This window comes from Scardinius erythrophthalmus (assembly GCF_964197995.2).
Source record: "Scardinius erythrophthalmus genome assembly, chromosome: 2".
In the NCBI taxonomy this organism is placed as follows: Eukaryota; Metazoa; Chordata; class Actinopteri; order Cypriniformes; family Leuciscidae; genus Scardinius; species Scardinius erythrophthalmus.
In genome coordinates this window covers 64,598,855-64,613,892 of record NC_138222.1, presented here as the reverse complement: position 1 = coordinate 64,613,892, position 15,038 = coordinate 64,598,855, and the positions used below count along the sequence as shown (strand labels likewise).

The window sequence follows — 15,038 nt, the reverse complement described above, 5'->3', positions numbered from 1 at the left end:
TTTACAGATTTAACTTGATATGAGATATGATTAATTGAGCTTTATCAGTGCATTTACCTGAGGTTTAATATCTCTATGAATAATGTTATTCTCACAGAGATGCTGGAGAGCCAGACAAATCTGAACCAGCCAGTCAAGGATCTGTGCACATGGAGAAATCCCAATGTGTGAGTGAGTGTGTGCGTGTTTTAATAAAGTAAATATTGTTTTATTTGAATTGTAAAAACAGAAAAGTTGTCTGTGATTGGTGTTAGATTATAATATTTATAAATTATATTAAAACAATAGATATCTGTGCAATGTCCACATTTACACAGCTAAAGAAGTGTGTGTCATATCATACTAAATCATGTTTTTAAATCAAAAAGTCTGAAAAGTTTTGTGTGAGGGTTGTTTAAAGGTCAGATAATAGAATATACATTATGTCTGCATAAGAAACTCACCTGTTTTTCTTCAAAGAGTTTCTGTTTTTTCATCAATTTTGAAAGATCTCCTCCTTCACAAAACTCCATCACAATATAAAAGCGTTCGGCATCTTTATCTAAATAAATCAACATCCAGTCAGACGAAAATGTAACTCACAGTGTATTAAAAGAGCTTCATTTTCAGACATCTATACAGATGTTTTTGTTTAGTTAACTATAATCATTTGGCATTATTATTTGTAATGATCAAAAAGCATATGTGCATATTAAAGTGTGCATATTAGCTGCCTGGTTGTTCTCTTACGAGAGGTCTCTCGTACTGCGTAAGTAGCTTACACTAGGGGAAAACCTCTTTTCCACGAGATATTGAAGCCAAGCAATTATCCTTATAATTTTGTATTATTGCAAAACGCTAATCAATTTTGGCTACTTACGCAATACGAGAGACCTCTCGTAAGTTTGTGTTTAAAGGTTATCAGACATAAACACATTTGTATTGCTTAACCCAGTGGTTCCCAAACCTGTCCTGAAGGACCCCCAACACTGCACGTTTTCTTTGTCTCCCTAATCAAACACACCTGATTCAACTCATCAGCTCATTAACCCATGTGATAATGAGCTGATGAGTTGAATCAGGTGTGTTTGATTAGGGAGACAAAGAAAACGTGCAGTGTTGGGGGTCCTTCAGGACAGGTTTGGGAACCACTGGCTTAACCTATTTATGTATTTAATTCTAAAAATAATTTTAATGTCATACATGAAAAAAGTCACATTACAAACAAACCATCGTTCAAAATAACAGCATTTATCTAAAATGGAAAGCTTTTTTTAACATTATACACTAGGCTTACAGTTCAAACGTTTGGGGTTAGTAAGATTATTTTTTGGGGAAAAAAAATAAAGAAAGTAATTGCCTACTTTTATTCAACAAGGATGCATTACATTAATCAAAAGTGACAGTTAAGATAATGTTACAAAAGCTTTCTATGTACTTTCTAAAAGCTTTAAAACATTAATAATAATCAGAAATGTTTTTTGAGCATATTATTCCCTCAGGTAGATTACATGTTTTCTTGCGTGGCTGGATGTTAGACTCATGAACAATAATCACGTTGTTTGCATTCGCCAAAATTGATTAGCCGAAATCAAAACGTGGACAGTGAAAGGAAATTACCGTTAGCGCGAGACGAGTCCGACTTGAAGCGGAAGCGACCCGACGGCAGAGGATGTTCGCAAATCAAAGAATGATTTGTCTCAAAACAATGATTAAAAAAAAGCTGTGACTGGATGATGACAGGTGTCGGTGATCATTCTCAAGTGTCGTGGTCAGCACTGCTGCTGTTGCTGTTGTATCAGTCAGTGGTTAGATCAGCTTGTCAAAAAATGGGACACGGGAGGTCACGCACAGGACAAATAAATTAGGCCCAAAATACGGGACGTCCCGCCTAATTCGGGACAGTTGGCAACCTTAGTGACAGTATCATCCTAAACCAGCAACCCTTCGCTCAACAGCACCATCTACAGGCCGATGAGTGTACAGTCACTAAATGTGCACATAAATGAATTTATTTTATACCCCCCCATAGATGAAATTCTACAAAACTTAGCAGAGGATACCCCCAGAGGATGTCAAGTTAATCATACACATGAAATATGGTGCAGTTCTGAACATCTCCACTGAAGATAGGGGCGATTAAAGCAGAATAATATTGCATTTTCATTTTTTATGGGAAGGGGCGCAAATCACAAATGAGTGATTATGGGCTAGGTTGATGTGGGCCCTTAAGACCAACATACCATAAAAATGTCTTCATCCTCGGTGCCACGGTTCAGGTAGTTATTTAGGAAAAACTGCATTTTTTGGGTTTGGGGGGGCCCAGTGCGGGGGGGGAGTGGCCCCCGGGGACCAAACAAAATTTTTCCGTAAAAGTCTAGTGGGGCTACATGCCCACCAAATTTCATGTTCCCCGGTGTTTCGGTGTCCCTGGTATCGTTGACGAAAATTCAGTAGACGAAAAAAATAAATAAAAATATTTGACAATCCCTATATGACCGCTTTCGCTAGCTATGCTAGCGGCGGTCATAATAAGAGGGTGATGTAACGCTAGTAAAAGGATGGCAGAAAATACGGATGCTGCGTTAATTGCATTAAATGTTTTAACGTGTTAAAGCCACACCGTGTAACTTTTCAACCTTCATAATATATTTCCAAGACCCTTGTGATGTTACATCCACTTACAATAGGTTGAATGACACGTCTGCCATAGCCTGACGGGGTCTGTATCGCTATTACTGGCACTATGTAACTTCGGGGTTCGGGTAGTAACCCAAGCACAAGAAGAACTACAAAATTCGACTGCTTTACGGCATACGTCACTTCCCCCACCACTTCCTCAAATTCGGACGTGAGCGTTTATATACTGTCTATGGACGTGAGAGGCCAACCAGCGTTTGTTTTCGGCTTTCGTGCGTATGTTTTTTCATGGGGGCTGTTGTGTTTAGACCTGGCCACTTCATGCGTTTTCTCAGATGGGATAGCTATCCGATCGTGAAAAGACCAGGTGTAAATGAACCTCCGAAACGCATTCAAGAGGGATTTGAATCCAATCGCTCAAACCACTTCAGGAGGAGATCTGAGACGCATTCCAGATGAAACTGGACAAGTGTAAATGCATCTGGTTGTTGAAACCACATATGTAAATTGTACTTCTCCCAAAAATGCTAAAAAAGAAATAATACAAAAACCGCGTGAGAGCGTGTTATAGGCTATATGTTATAGCCAGATGTGACGACGCAAGGAATGATGCTGGAAGACGCATCACCGCAGATGAGAAGCTGAGCATATTCATCAAGCCAACGTGCAAACTATCGCAAATCAAAGTGAAAGTAAGTCGCAGACGCTTAACACACAATCATCATCATCATTAAAAGTAAATAAATTAAATGATCTTACCAGGGTTGCTGCCGCTCTCTCTTATTGCGGTCTTTGATTTTGATATTTTAGCTGATGATCAATAAAATGCAGCTCATATCTGTTGCACTCCATTAAATCTGCATATAGCGCGAGAATTGAAGATCGGATTTAAATCTGTTTCACAAAAACACATTTATGTGACCAGGTGTAAATGGAATCGTTTTGATAAATCTGATTTTTATCAAAATATTTGCTATCCGATCTGAGAAAACGCATGAAGTGGCCAGTAAATAAATCTCTTATTTGGAATCTTGTTTGCATTCTATGTTGAAGGCTGTGTTGTTGCACTTGCTTGTAGTATGTCATTTTTTACATGCTGTTCATTCATCCATTGCTGATAATTAGACCAGTCCAATAATTTCCACATATGTCAAGCTAGCTTTCGATTATCAGAACTGTTAACAGACAACAAACACTCGTTCTCTTACGTGTTTTTTGTGTTATGTTTTATTGCCTAGCTTGCCTCACGAACTAGTTTGCCAGCTGAACTCAGGTGTTGTGAGGTGTATTTATCACGTAGTCCTGAGGGATATCAGACGACGCTGTTGACGTTGATTCTTGCGATTATCATGAGAACAGTTTTCAATATTTCACATAAATATCAGGACATAAATAAGCCTAACGTAGAGGTTGTAAATAAATGAGCACAATTTGCAAACTAGATACATTGCAATAATCATGTCTTCGGAGTCTGTGTGCCTGTTCCATGCCTGACTCAGGGTGGAGGGGGATTTGCGACAGTGCAAGTATTCCACAGCAACTCTAGGGGTCGCTGTTTGACAAAAACACTAATTCTCCACAGTGTGCCTTTAAAGGAGAAGTTCACTTTTAAAATTAAAATTCTGTCATCATATACTCTCCCTCATGTTGTTTCAAAACTGTATGAATTTCTTTCTTATGCTGAACAGAAAATAAGATATTTAGAAGATTATCAGTAACCAGACAGTTTTTGGGTCCCAATGACTTCCATAGTATATTTTTTTCCTACTATGGAAGTCAATGGGACCCAAAAACTGTCTGGTTACTGATAATCTTCTAAATATCTTATTTTCTGTTCAGCAGAAGAAATAAATTCATACAGGTTTGAAACAACATGAGGGTGAGTATATGATGACAGAATTTTCTTTTTAAAAGTGAACTTCTCCTTTAAATTGGACAAAAATTAATAGCATGCATACGTTGACAGCACTAATTTGAATAACTAAATGTAACTAACGTTACCTCTTGTCAACTCACTTCTTTACTACACCTCGACTGCTGTGTTGGGGCGTAGCACCAAATGTTGGGCCCCGGTCACAGAACCAAGAGGTGGGCCCCTCACAACACCAATATAAGGGAAAGGAGGGCACAACTTAATGCTTTTTGACTTTCTCAGTTTGTGTAAATCTACTTATGGTTCAGAGTATTTATTTTTTCCCACATTAATTTCCCACATGTCTAGTACAATTATGTGTTTTTGTTTTATTAATACAGTATATACTTTTTTCTTAATATATCCCCCGAAAGAATGGACGTGAAATGTGACAACATGCCCCATAGGTGGGGGCACATTGTAACATAACATATGGCAGCTTAAAATGTTATCTGATCTAATAAAAACAATTTACAAAACAAACTAAAATATTTTCTAAATAAAATATAATTAAAAAACTTTTTCATATAAAATAATGGCAATTTTTAATAATTAAATATAAACTCATTTTTGAGTTTTGACTACGAACACATGAAAACACAGCTAATACAACATAGTTCAAAACAAATAAATAATTAGTAATTTCTGAACATTGACTCTCAGTCTTTATTCACCTTTTTCTCACGTTTTCTCAATAAAATTAATAAAAGTATAGAATATAATAGCATATTTCTAATAGGGGCTCATTGTAACGCAGTGTTACAACATGCCCCCACCTGCACAACTGGGATTTAAACCCTACTAGTGTCTTCTGCTAGTTAGCGAAGCATTAAAGAACTATCTCAACTGTTAAATAACATCTTGGAGATTAAAATAATATCAGATTTGTCTAATTTTAAATAAACACAAAAAAAAATAGAGATGAAAATTAACTTAAGTAAGAAATTTACTTTTGCTGTGGTTTAATAAATGTCTATGGATATCTTCCAAAAAAAACATTTTTTTTGGCGGATTTTTTTTCTATATAGTGTTGATATGGTAACTAGTACATAAACAAAGTTTCGTCATCCAAGCATGTGCGGAAGTATTTAAAACAAGCGTGTTACAACTAACCCCGCGTTAGGTTGTGCCCCGCGCTCCCCTATATCAATATATCTGTGTGGGGCCCCCCCTTCGCCAAAGGCCCCTGTTACTCAGTTCCACTATTACCCCCTGTCTAACGCCCATGCTGATGTGTGCGACAGAAAGCAGAGGCTGCAGACCCGTTTAATAACATGTTTTGGTGCCCATTGCTAAATAACGTTCATATCGCAATGACACTGAGTTACAATTCATCTTTCAGCCCTACTTTCTAACCTCATAAAAGGACTCAAATGCAAATTAAGGCTAACGCCCGCTTCACACATAGGCCTACTCCGTGTGCAGTGTGTGCGGTGCAGGAGTGCAATACTTGCTCCGATACTGCAATTTTTGCCGGATCGGGTATCGGTCAGACGAGGCCGATCCAAATCCGATATTGTGCGGATATATCAGTGTTATTGTTATGCCCCACAAAAGTCACACAAACATTATAAAGCACCATAAGTTTTCGTGCACAATATTACAAGTGTTCTGAAGCTATTATATAGTATAATTTGAGATAGAAATTAAGTCGTTAAATTCAAGCTCACGTAAACGTTTCCCTCAGCTGCGGCTGTCAATCATTCTTCATTCAGCATCAAACAGCGCGTCGCGTTCGGTTACGACAGTTAACACGATGAAACTCTCTCCAAGATGATTCAATGCTACTATTATTATACTGGATCTGTAGATAAAGCTCTATGGTTTCGCATAAAACAACTTTATCTTGCTGGACTTTATTGCTATCATGTTACTTTCTAACGGGTGTCTGTTAGATCACAACACTGGAGTAAAGTCAGAGCACTATTTGTTCTTCACGCGCACAGTAACTGACATTTAAAACTGTTAAAAGAAAATGCTGAATAGACTATTGCATAGATAGATACTGTATAATACACTACGCATCAATATGTATTGTCTTTGTGCTTTAAACTTTTCAATGCGGACTCGGCGCGCTGCGAGCTGTGACTCATGTTGCTTCAAGCGCATTATTCTGCGCTCGGGATGCGCATAAGCGCTGTGTGCCGCACTGTATTGGCCTTTCATATCTATCATATGTTGCTACCTCATTAACAGCTGTATACATTTAAAAAGTCTTTTTTGTATTATTTATAGTAGCCTAGGCTATATATATACATTATATGACTGACAGACTGACAGATATGACTGCATTATATGACGGACAGACAAGAACAGTTTGACCTAAAAATATCAAAATTGAAACTACTGCGGAAAAAAAGACACCTACATCTTGGATGCCCTTGAGGTAAGCTAAAACATACCAAAATTTAATTTCAAAGTGAACTGTCCCTTTAAGGCCAGGGTAAATCAAGGAAAGCTACAATTTACCTCAACACGGGACATAATGAACAACACTCGTCTCATTCGTGGAGGTGGAAAAACAATTTCTTTGTGACATGCAAGATTTATTGTATTCAAATTTAAATGCAAAAGAAAACGCATGAGAGTCGTCTGTTTTTGTCCATTTAAAGTTTTAATTTAAAATGTTTGTGATTTTAATATTAGTAGGCTACATGGTTAAATATTTGACCACTTGCTTGAGCAACTTAATATAAGTAGAAGTAATGCATGAATAATAGCCCTACGTTGTTTAAATTGTGTTTAAACGTGCATACGTCCATTAAATAGTGTAACTTATGTGTACAAAGAGAATCGCAATGCTGACAAAACTTTTTTTTTTTAATAAAAGTTGCTACATAACTTCTGGATTTGAAATAAAAATAGTAAGTATGTGTTTGTGGTACAGCCGTGGATCAGTTATGCACTGCAAACGCAGCATATAAAGCACTATAGCGTGCTGCTCCTGCACCGCAACACGCACCGCACACTCACTGCACACGGAGTATGTGTGAAACGGGCGTGACTTTTACATTCGGGTTGGAACATGCCTGCCGTTAGCTAAATAAAAATGAGTTATGCCTCCGTGCAGCGCGCACACGCAAAGCTGGGAATAGGGCGGAGCTGGATTGTGAATTAAACCAATAACATTACCCGTTTTCTGAACAAGCGCGCTCCATCACTGGTTTTGTTTTAAAGGAGAAAAAAACATAGGCCTACATTGCTGGACTCGGTCGAGACCAATGACGAAGTCTGATACAAGTCAGAGAGCAAATACCAATGAGTCCAAGACAATAGAAAAACGTCCTACTGATCTAGCATGCAGTTATTATACAGTTTTACCAAACAGTAAAAGATTAAAGGAACATTACCATCCGTCTCTAAGAAAATGAAGACAAACTCACCTTCAAATGAATCCACATAGGAAACAATATATCCATGATTCAGAGACTCCAAAATCTTGATTTCCTTCCTGACTGCGTTAAGACTCTTTTCCTGAGAGGAATATTTTTTATTTTCGTTATATTTTTAGCAAAAGAATCACTTAAATTTAAAAATGAAGCTTACATACACACATTGAAAAATTGCATTTTAATAAACTAATTATTATGGCATATTAATGATTGTACATACATCTCTGCAGTTGATTTCTTTGACAGCATAGGACTCTCCCTCTTTGTTGGTCAGAAACACTTTTCCCGAGACCCCTTGATCATATTCTTCCATTACAGTGTGTCCATGTTTCTCTAACACTCCTAAAATCAAAGTTTAGAATTAGAAACAAAATGTCCCCAAATATTTTTATTTTTAATCTTTAGTTTAAGATTTTTAACGATAATTAAAATTAGTTTTTACGATATGTTTGATTTTTGAACGATACCCAGCCCAAATTGCCAGGGATTTTAAGGTATGTATTTTTTTTTTTCTCAAGGTTGACTTTGCTGAATTGACTCTATGAACTTCAAATATGTGTGTAGCGCTGTCATTTTTTGTAATCATTTTAAATAATTTTGAAGAAAATATTTAAGCTCAGAAGAGAGAATCGCGATGCATTAAGGAATGTTACTGAATTTTAGCTCATTAAATTAATGGCTCAATTGATATTAAATACACATACACAGGACTAAATGTAATATTCATTTACCTTTAAACATGATTGTTTTCAAATAAATTTAGTACAACACATGTTTACACTTAAAAAAAATCAATTGTCATTTTATGAGGGTGATTTGATGTTTAAAGCTGCTAACACAAAACTGATGTTGCTCAAATTCATCATGAAATTAACTTACTGAATGAAGGAGGTAGTCCGATGCTATTGTTTGATGATCCACTGTCAGCACTGGCAGCACTGGCAACACTGGCAACAGAGAGTTGGCGATAGTGATGCATCTTTGGGGGGGGAAATACGTCCTCTTAATAAAGAATCTGTGAAATTCACATATTAAATATTGTTGAATGAGCCCCTTTAGTGTTCAGCTCAGCATATAATAAAACAAAATATTCCTTGTGAATCTTAATTCTGTGGTAACTTGTTACTGAATTTCTGAGCATGAAACATTACAGTTTTTTTGTAATTGCTTGCACAGTAAAAGTGGAGCTTGAGGCTCACTCAGTGAAAGCATTCACTCATGTACCGAATCTTCAGACCAAGTCTGCAAAACTACAAGCACATTATACGCTTTACACTCAGCAAAATGCTCTACAGTATTTTATTTGCTTGTGTTTTTGCTGTGACTTTTCTGTAGCCTGTTTTTTTTTTTTTTTTTTTTTTTTCATTGTTGAGATTGATATGATGATTTTTGATGTTTGTGTTTGACTCTAAAGGATGTTGTTAAATTTTTTGTGCATGACGCTTAAAAATTCATCATTATAATGGAGTGTTGTTGGAACTGTTGCTGTAGTTTCACAGTGGTGGTAAAGTCAAATTTAAGTCTGTTAATAATGTAACTGAGGGATTAAACACTGCGATCAGTGAATCAAGCGTGAGATAATGCTAGCATCTCTTTCTCCTCACTATCATTTACAGGATAAACATGAATGAACATCAGAAGGTATGTTGAAAGATTCAGAACAACTTTCTGAGAAGTATCTGGTGTAATCGCTCAATCAGTGTGATCCGCAGAAATAAAACTGCTTGTAAACAACATTACATTAATTTTATTGAAGCCGTATGGATTACTTTTATGATGATGGATCCGCTTTTTTGGGGCTTTCAAAATCTAAGGTACCATTTACTCCCATAAAGCCTGGAAGAGCAGTCCTAGTCCTAGTAAGCATTATGATTGTGTTTGGCTGAAAATGATTGTGTTTGTTTTCATTTTGGGGTGATCTAACCCTTTAAGATGTGTTTTACCTTTACATTGAATGGAACTGAATTGTATTGTCTTATTTTAACTTTTTTTTAAAATTATTTGATATATATTTGAATATCAAATATTCAATATTAAGTAAGTAAATAAATAAAATAACAAATAACTAGAAATAAAAGGGAGGGAGGGTTATATAAAAATGTAGTTAATGTAGGCTAATATATATTCCTTTATTTTATGGAATATTCTTTAATTTTAGAGTTGCTCATATATTTTCAAAATGTATACATTTGCTCTTAATTTAATGTTATCTTCTCCATAATGTACTTCTAAACTAATTCTACTCATTTAAAACTGGGGATTCTTGCTTTCTCCAAAAAAATATTGCATTAAAAGCTGTAATTCTCAGCATTCTAAATAAGTATACATCATCTAGGTCCTATACCCAAAACTATATTTTGTATCTTTATATATTTAGTTTCTTTAAAAAAATCTTCCCTGAATTAGGCTACTTCTGTTCAATGACTTACTTCTGTTCGCTAGAAGTTCACTGCAACTTATCCAACATCCTAAAGATAAATTATTATAATTAGAAGATATTTCTAGTGTTATAAAATATCGCATATTAATTTTCCAAGCAAAATGTATATTAGAATTATTGCGCTCCTATTTGGCGCGCATGCGCGCAGCAGCGCTCGTTCAATATGAAGATTAGCAGTAAAATGGATATATTTGCATGACTTTCTAACATTTACAGATGGAGAATGTAAGTTTTGAACTGACGGGGAAAAAAAACATGTCACAAACGCATAAAACAGCACAAAATATACGCTGTTTGATAGTGGATCGATTTGATCTATGATCGACCTCTAGGACTGCTTAAGAAACGCGTGCACACGCAATTATCTAGACTAGATAAACCTGGATAAAATTAGTGAGATTGCGTGAACTTCAATTACCTTTTATGGAACCACTTTAGCCCCAACTCATTTGTTAGGCTCATTCAAGTCCGGTTTTGGAGTTTAATCCCCGCTTTTCTAAGCGTCTTTTATGGAACAACCATCTAGGCTACTAACAGATTGTAATGTTAACACCGAAAACAAACACGTTTCAAACAAAGTCAAAGTCTGGGCTTTCTAATGATAAGAAGCCTATAGTGTGTTTCTATTCCTAAGAGTTGTTGAACACTCGACTGTTTTTATGCGATAACTTAGTAATGTCTGATCGGTGCAGAGATCTGTATTCAGCAATAAACTGGAAGATCTGCTACAGCGATCTGTCACGAGCCATATTAAATCACATCAAAACAACATTTATTGTTTGAGTTTCATGATAAGAATGGCATCGTTTGTACTTTTTTTTATAAAGTAGGCTATAACATAAAAGCAGGCACAAAAAAAAAAAAAAAAAAAAAAAAGCCTATTGTCAAGTTTCTCTAAAGGGCTCTGTAGTGGCCGTTTGTCAACGAAGTAACAAAAATCATAAGTCAAAGTTCAAATCAAACAAAATCAAACAAAATCAAAAAGCCACTGATGCACCGTAGGTTTTGGTGTACGCGGGTGGGAAAAACATCAGGTCCAAACAAGTATTAAAATTCAACAACACGTGGTTTATTTTTTGACTGAAGTCGAGCAAACACAGAACAAAACAAATTTCCTGTGCCTCTCCCGCTCCGGTAAAAAACCATATGCCTAACCTGGTGCATACTAGTCCCTGCCGTGCGCTTACCTAAATAACCTATAGTGCCCCCTAGCGTGCATGAAACAAACAAAACAAATAATAAACTAACAAAACACTAACAGAAATTTAATCATAATTAAATCAAAAAATGAATAAATTTATCATAATGAAATCTAAACACAACACTAAATAGCTCCAACACTCCAGCCCCTAATTGTGCATTAAATCACAATTACGTCAATCTCCCAAAGGAGCTATTCACTCAACCCCTAACCTACAACTAGATATAGCATATCATACATCAGCTTCGGTTTCCGGTCTTCCTTGTGGTAAACCTAAAACAAAACCAAAGAAAGATAGAGACAAAAAGGGAGAGAAAAAGCAAGAAAGAGAGAGTCCATGGAGTCACACCCCTGCTTCCAGCAGCAGGCAGAGCTTGGTCACTGGCCTCTCCAGAATGCTGGTTCTTGTCCGAAGGCGCACAGAACGCACCAGGCCCCTTGCATCTGCTCTCACGTCCAAAATTTTCCCCATCAGCCAAGATCCTCTTGGGGCGGTGGCATCTGCAATGAGGACGATGTCTCCAGGAGTGAGACTTCTCCTTGGTCTTATCCACTTTTGTCTCTCTTGCATCATTGGTAAGTATTCAGCAATCCATCTTTTCCAAAAAAGTTCTGCCATATATTGTGCTTGCCTCCACCTCTTCCTGATGTACAGGTCACTGTGGTCAAATAATCCTGGTGGCATGACTGGCTTGCCTTTTAACGTCAGAATGTGACTAGGTGTGAGTGCCTCCAGGTCATCTGGGTCATCAGAGACCTTTGTAATTGGTCTGTCATTTACTATGGCCTCAGCCTCACAGAACACAGTATGGAGTCCTTCATCGTCCAGAACTTGTTGTTTGAGAACTGAAGTGAGAACACTCTTTACTGAACGAATCAAGCGCTCCCACACACCGCCGTGATGGGAAGCTGCAGCTGTGTTGAAGTTCCACTTTATTCCATCCTCAACAAAAGCTCTCTGAATGTTTTCATGATTTAACCCAGCCAGACTTTCTTTCAACTCCCTATTGGCTCCGACGAAGTTTGTACCATTGTCAGACCTGATGGAGGAAACTGGGCCTCGTCTACAGATGAACCTCCGGACAGCATTTATACAGGAATCTGTATCCAGCGTATGTGCCACCTCCAAATGCACAGCACGGCTGGTGAAACATGTGAATAACACTCCATACCTTTTAAGAAGACTCCTGCCTCTTTTAACGTCGATAGGCCCAAAATAGTCGACTCCTACGTCCGTAAAAGGGGCTCTATCAGGCAACACCCTTTCCTCAGGTAAGTCTGCCATCTTCTGTTCAAGAAGCTTTCCTCTATTACGTCTGCAGACCACACATTCAGATATCACCTTCCTGGCAGCGGAATTTGCATTAATGATCCAATACCTCTGACGCAGCTTAGCCAGTATGTGATTTCTTCCTGCATGCCCCAGTTGATGATGAATATGGCGCAGAATCAGTATGGATACATGCAGATCTTTGGACAGAATGACAGGATGTTTGGATTCTGCTGGCATTGCTGCTCGACCCAGCCGACCACCTACTCTGAGGATTCCATCATTCATCACAGGATCTAGTCTGTACAGCGGACTCCCCTTGGAAACACTTTTGCAGCCACTCTTCAATAATGCAATTTCAGCTTTAAACTTATGTTCTTGTACATACTGAATAATTGCATGTTCTGCTTTCACAAAATCTTCAGGAGTCAGACTCTGTCCTTTGAGCATGGCTTTAAAGCTCTGAACTTTCCTTTCCACTGCAGGTCCTTGAGTCTCCAGCTCTTCCTTGTTGAAGTCTGCAGAGGCACACAACTCCTTCCTTTTATGACCCAATAACACAAGAGCTCTCTTAACCCTCAGCAACCAAGCAACAGACCTTTTTAGTTTTTTCCAAGATGAAAAGTAACAAAGCAGGCGATCTGTGGCACACTCAAAATCCACAACAACAGAGTTTGCTGTCAAATCCCTTTTGACCTCTGGGTCATTTACAGGAATCGCATCGAGCTCAGCATCCAACTTAGGCCAAACCTCCTCTGGCTCAAAAAGAAACTCTGGACCATTTATCCATCTCCTGCCTTTCAGGAAAGTCTCTGCCCTCATTCCTCTTGATGCATCATCTGCGGGATTCTCCTTTGATCCAACATATCTCCACTGATGAACACTTGCTGCATCTCTGATGAAGGAAACTCTGTTTGCAACAAAAGTGTGAAATCGCCTGGTTTCATTACAGATGTATTTAAGAACAGTTGCGCTGTCGGTCCAGAAAACTGACTTCTCCAGTTTCAGTTGCAACTCCTTTTGAAGCATTTTATCAACTCGGACGGCAAGAACTGCCGCTGTGAGTTCCAGTCGAGGAATCGTTGTCTGTTTTAGTGGAGCAACTCTGGCTTTTCCCAACAGAAATGCAACCTGAACTCTGTCGTTCTTTTTCAGTCTCAAATACGACACTGTTCCATATCCGACTTGGCTGGCGTCAGAAAAGTGGTGAAGCTGCGCTGTGTCAGGGTCTTTAAAATCTCTGGATTTAATACAGCGATCCACGTTGAACTCAGCCATCTTCTGGAGATCCTCCAACCATTCAAACCACCTTTTAGAGAGGGAATGAGGAATGGCTTCATCCCACCCCAAGCCTCTTCTACAAAGCTCCTGTAACAACAATTTGGCTGGAATAGTAAATGGGGCTAAAAATCCTAAGGGGTCATACAGTGAGCTGACCACCGACAAAATACCTCTTCTGGTCTGTGGCTGTTCCTGTAATGAGGTCCTAAACTTGAACTTGTCGGTTTCAATGCACCACTGTAGTCCCAATGCTCGCTCCATTGGAAGTTGGTCCGTGTCCAAATCCAGCTCCATTACTTCCTTTGCTCTACAGTCTTCAGCAATTGACAGCAACACTGTTCGGCTGTTGCTGATCCATTTGGAAAGATTAAATCCTCCTTTGTGACAAAGTGCAGTCAGATCCTTAACCAGTTGCACTGCTTCCTCCTCTGAGGCCACTGATTTCAAGCAGTCGTCAACATAAAAATTGCTTTTGACTGTATTTACCACTTCATGAGGGAAATGTTGGGCATTATCAACTGCAGTTCTCCTCAATGCATAATTTGCACAACTTGGTGAAGATACTGCTCCAAACAAATGTACTTTCATACGATGTTCCTCTGGAGAATGTGAAGTATCTCCACCAGGCCACCAGAGAAAGCGGAGGAAGTTGATATGCTTTCCAGAAACATGAACTTGGTGATACATTGCTTGAATGTCGGCCATTACTGCAACAGGCTCTTGTCTGAATCGAACAAGGACCCCGATTAAAGAGTTTGTTAAATCAGGGCCCTGCAACAGCTGACAGTTCAGTGATGTTCCTCTGTATGCTGCTCCACAGTCAAAAACAACTCGCAGCTTGCCCTTTCTGGGATGATAAACCCCATGATGAGGAAGATACCAAACATTTCCATCACTCTGCTTTAGTTGATCAGAAGGCACAA

The 15,038-nt window shown here is 38.1% G+C and overlaps 1 protein-coding gene and 1 pseudogene across 2 annotated transcripts in view; both read right to left on the bottom strand.

The window, feature by feature from the left end:
• Positions 1–15,038, bottom strand: part of LOC308686976 (uncharacterized protein) — a 176,017-nt gene that overhangs the window by 148,720 nt on the left and 12,259 nt on the right. The window lies entirely within an intron of this gene.
• LOC308686980 overlaps positions 1–15,038 on the bottom strand; it is a 52,965-nt pseudogene that overhangs the window by 25,892 nt on the left and 12,035 nt on the right. Inside the window, exons 2-4 of the transcript XR_014032231.1 lie at positions 8,803–8,938; positions 8,144–8,265; positions 7,915–8,005 (exon numbers count right to left, since the gene is read on the bottom strand). The product of XR_014032231.1 is annotated as an uncharacterized misc_RNA (transcript). The remainder of the gene's footprint in view (positions 1–7,914; positions 8,006–8,143; positions 8,266–8,802; positions 8,939–15,038) is intronic.